Here is a 5180-nt window from a genome sequence, read left to right as displayed (position 1 = left end):
CAACTTTTTTAGTGAACAGTGTGATGAAGCGTAGAACCCTTTGTATCGGGCCGCAATGTATTTATATCACTAATATCTTGGAGTACAAGGCAAGATCTTATCAAGAGGTTACATGAGATAAGGGAGATCAGAGAAGAGATAGAATCGGGTTTAAGTTACACCAACCAACAACCGTATCCTATACAATTGTCTAACACTCCCCCTCAATCTAAACCCTATTTAGCAAGGTTGAGATTGTACTTAAAGTCGTCTAGCCTCTTCATTGTGAGAGGTTTGGTGAACCCATCAGCAAGTTGATCACCCGTTGGAATACACCTTATATCAAGCAATTTGCGTGTTACTCTTTCTCTGACAAAGTGGAAATCAACCTCAATATGTTTTGTTCTTGCATGAAAAACAGGGTTAGCTGAGAGATAGGTTGCACCAAGATTGTCACACCATAACCTGGCAGCTTGAGGTACCTTGATTCCAAGTTCATGTAGCAGAGTCTGAATCCACATTACCTCAGCTGTTGCATTTGCTAAAGCCTTATACTCAGCCTCAGTACTCGACCTTGAGACAGTTGCTTGCTTCCTTGCACTCCATGACACAAGATTTGTTCCCAGAAATACAACAAAACCACCTGTTGATCTTCTGTCATCAGCACATCCTGCCCAGCCTGCATAAGAGTAGGCTGACACAAGCATAGATGGAGATTTTACAATTTGAAGACCAAGGCCTTCTGTAAACTTGAGATACCTCAAAATTCTTTTTACTGTTGTCCAATGAGAAGTAGTAGGAGCATGTAAGTATTGACACACTTTGTTAACAGAGTATGAAATATCAGGCCGTGTGAGAGTCAAATACTGCAAGGCACCTACAATACTCCTATAGTTTGTTGCATTCTCTGGCCCAAGTGCTTCTCCACTCTCAATGGTGAGTTTTTCTGAGGTAGAGATAGGTGTACTAACTGGCTTACATTTTTCCATACCTATTCTTTTGAGAATATCAGTAGTGTACCTTTCTTGTGTAAGAAGGATACCATCTTTTACCTTCTTTACCTCGATTCCAAGAAAGTAGTGGAGATCTCCTAGATCCTTGAGAGCAAACTCTAGCTTTAAATCTTTAAGCAGACAAGTTGTAGCATCTGGACTAGAGCTGGCAACAATTATATCATCAACATAGACAAGAACAAATATAGTAACATTGTTCTTACTGTAGAAGAATAAGGAGGTATCTGCCTTTGATGGTGTGAATCCAAGTTTTTATAACTGTGTACTTAACCTGGAATACCAGGCTCTGGGGGCCTGTTTCAACCCATACAAAGCTTTATCCAATTTGCAGACATGATGTGGTGTGTTCTTATTTTCATACCCTGGTGGTTGCCGCATGAACACTTCTTCCTCAAGAACACCATGAAGAAACGCGTTCTGGACGTCTAGCTGTCGTAGGCTCCAACCTCTGGAAATAGCAATAGACAGTACAAGTCGAATAGTGGCTGATTTAATAACAGGGCTGAAAGTATCCTCATAATCAATACCAAACCTTTGTTTAAACCCTTTTGCAACCAGTCTAGCTTTGTATCTGTCTATGCTACCATCAGCTTTTTTTTATTTTACATACCCATTTGCAATCTATCACATTTGCACCTTGCTTTGGTGAGACTAACCGCCACGTTTTGTTTTGTATTAATGCATCATACTCAACATCCATGGCTTTCCACTCCTTGTGAGCAAGGGCATCATGCAAAGTTATTGGTTCACGAGTACTTGTGAGGAAAGCACGTTTGTGTGTGTCATACCTGACTGTACCGTCTGTATATTTCTTGTCCTTGACAATACCTGACCGAGACCGTGTATGGCGAGGAGGTGCTGTAGTTGCAGCAGAACTGTCCACAGAGAGATCAGCAGCAGAAGATCCGGCGCGAGGCGGTCGGGCTGGCCCCCGCAGCAATAGGACCAGAAGGCGGCCCACTGTTGGTGGAGCCAATGGGCGCCGCACCTGGGATCTCGTCGAAGGCGGCGTTGACGCGGTTGGGCGCCGCACGTGGGGCGCTGTCGGTTGGCGCGGGAGGATCCTCCTCGGATCTGCCGATGCTGGTGGTTGGCGCGGTGCAGCTGGCAGTTAGCGCGGGGAAGCCGCCGAGGCGGGTGGACCCCGCAGGTGGGGCGCTGTCGGCCACGCGGTTGCGGGTGGTTGGCGCAACGCTGATGCGGGTGGGCACCGCACGTGGGGTGCTGGCGGTTGGCGCGGGAGAATCCGCCTGGGGCGCTGCGTCGGGCAGGCTGGCAACCTCGGATCGCGCGCCGACAGGAGCTGCAGCAGCCAGAGGATCCGTTTGGAGTTCCGCGACAGATTTGGCTGCATCTGTACACATGAAATAACACCCTGTAGCTGCATTTTCAGCGTCAGTTTCAGCAGATTCAAAGATATTTTCCACATGATTAGTCCTAATTAATTCACCCCCGTGACTCGAAGATGGAATAGGCTCGGAAAGGAGGGAGATTTCAGCATGCAAAAGAGCTCCCGCATTGGGGTGGAGTTTAGCAAAGGGAAACATTGTTTCATCAAAGATAACATCACGGGAAATATAAATACAACCGGATGAGATGTGGAGACACTTGTAGCCTTTGTGGATATTACTATAACCAAGGAACACACATTGTGTGGACCGAAACTCTAGTTTATGATGGTTATAGGGACGAAGATTTGGGTAACATGCACACCCAAAGATTTTGAGAGAACTGTAGTCTGGTTTTTGATGAAACAAACGTTCCAATGGAGTGGTGTTGCCAATGACTCGACTAGGCAAACGATTTATAAGGTATGTGGCTGTGATAAAGGTCTCATCCCAATATTTGAGTGGCATGGATGCGTGGGCTAGAAGGGATAGGCCAACTTCAACAATATGACGGTGTTTTCGTTCGGCCGAGCCATTTTCTTGATGAGCATGGGGACAAGGGACATGGTGAATAATCCCAATGCTACGAAAGAAGGAGTTAAGTTTTTCATACTCTCCTCCCCAGTCACTTTGGACTGCAAGTATCTTTTTATCAAATTGTCTCTCCACAAGTGTTTGGAATTCTTGGAAGACAGAAAAAACTTCAGATTTGTTTTTGAGCAAATAGATCCATGTGAATTTTCTATAATCATCGATGAAACTGACATAATATTTCTTTCTACCAAAAGAATCTCTTGCATGACCCCATACATCACTGAAAATAAGCTCTAAAGGAGCACGAGACACACTATTCGACAAAGGATAGGGAAGTTGGTGACTCTTGGCACATTGACAAGCTTCACAAACAGACTCTGTATTGGAACTATTTGACAATGCAAGATTGCCTTTATTGACTACTTGCTTAACTATATTTGAGGAAGGATGCCCTAATCTCTGGTGCCATCTGGCTAGTGACGGCTTGGTGGTGGAGTAAACTTGGCGACGACGCTGTCGATTAAAGACACTTGATGTGATGGGGTATAGTCCTCCAATGCATCTACCGCGATGGATGAGTTCCCTCGTTGACCGATCCTTAATGAAAAATAGGTAGGATGAGTTTCAAAGAAAATATTGTTGTCGTATGTCAAACGTGACATGGAAGCTAGATTCTTATCGGCTTGTGGAACGTGGAGAACATCTTTAAGAACAAGGTCACGTTTGAGGCTAGGGGAATTAATAGAGGATTGCCCAATGTGAAGAATATCCATACCTCCACCACTTGCGGTGTGAATCTGATCGTTGCCGTGGTACCTCTTCCGGAGAGCCAGCTTCTCTAGCTCATTTGTGACGTGATCTGTGGCGCCGGAGTCGGCGTACCAAACCGTGTCACCATCGGCTCCACCATGTTCCCGTGTGGCGGCAGCAGCTTGCCGTGTTTCGGGCGTGTAGTCCTCATCATACCGGTGCCAGCAGTCAATGACTTCGTGGCCCGGTTTCTTGCAAAGTTGGCACCTTGGTCGGCGATTGTTGTTGTAGCCGCCGCCGTTGTAGCCGTTGGTGTAGCCACCGCCGCGATCACCGCCGCCGCGGTCACCACCACCACCAGGGCGAGTCTGGCCCTGGTGTCCGGCGCGTCCTCCACCGCCGCTTCCGCGTCCGCGCCCTTGCTGTCCACGCCCATGGCCACGTCCGCGGGAGGCGGCGTTGACAGAAGATTGACGTAGATTGGATCCTTGCAGCATGCTGAGCCGGGCGTCGAAGCTCAGAAGCTGGCTGTAGAGCTCTTGGACCGTGACCGGTTCGACCCGCGCGGCCAAGGCGGAGATCACGGGATTGTAGTCGATGTCGAGGCCGGCGATGACATGAGAGATGATCTCAGCATCTCCGAGCGGTGCACCGGCACAGGCAACTTCATCGGTGAGGGTTTTGATCTTTCCAAGATATTCTGCCATGGTTAGATTACCTTTTTGCAGATTGGTGAGGGCCATCCTGGTGTTGATCTTTTGGGCTTGTGTTTGTGCAGCAAACATGGCATGGATGGAAGTCCATACCTCGGCCGGCGTCTGAAGCATCGCCACTTGCGCGAGAACTTCTCAAGAGAGAGATCCCATGAGGTATCCTTGTACCTGCTGTTGCTGCGCATACCAGATTGATCTGGCGTAGTTGAAGACCTGCTCTTCCTTCCCATCCTTGGTGATGGACATGGTGGCGGGAGGCGTCGGGCTTGCGGCGTCGAGGAAGTGTTCCATCTGTGCTCCCTTGATCTGGGGTAGCATGACGGCCTTCCACAGAAGAAAGTTCGTCCTGGTGAGCTTCTCTGATGGAGGTGGACCGAGAGAAAGCGAGGTGTTGGAGGATGATGAGGGCGCGGTGGATGTGATTTGGGTGGATGCAATGTTGGGGAGCGCGGGGCCTGTCATTGTCGACTCTCTCTGCGATCAATGGAGCGATTTCTCTTCTCGGTAGCTAGGCGTCGAGAGGAAGGGCTCTGATGACTATGTGATGAAGCGTAGAACCCTTTGTCTCGGGCCGCAATGTATTTATATCACTAATATCTTGGAGTACAAGGCAAGATCTTATCAAGAGGTTACATGAGATAAGGGAGATCAGAGAAGAGATAGAATCGGGTTTAAGTTACACCAACCAACAACCGTATCCTATACAATTGTCTAACAAACAGTTGCAGCAAAAAAGAAAACCGGTTGTGGCAAAAATTAACACGGTTGTAGTAAAAATCAAAAACACCGGTTGTAGCGAAATA

At 47.8% G+C, this 5180-nt stretch overlaps 1 non-coding gene across 1 annotated transcript; it reads right to left on the bottom strand.

The window, feature by feature from the left end:
• Nucleotides 1–4172: 4172 nt before the first annotated feature.
• On the bottom strand, nt 4173–4311 carry LOC123445817. Its single transcript, XR_006631186.1, has one exon. It is a non-coding gene; the product is annotated as a small nucleolar RNA Z247 (small nucleolar RNA).
• Between the last annotated feature and the right edge of the window lie 869 nt (nt 4312–5180).

This window comes from Hordeum vulgare, chromosome 3H (genome assembly GCF_904849725.1).
Source record: "Hordeum vulgare subsp. vulgare chromosome 3H, MorexV3_pseudomolecules_assembly, whole genome shotgun sequence".
NCBI classification, from domain to species: domain Eukaryota; kingdom Viridiplantae; phylum Streptophyta; class Magnoliopsida; order Poales; family Poaceae; genus Hordeum; species Hordeum vulgare.
This window is presented reverse-complemented; position numbering and strand designations above follow the sequence as displayed.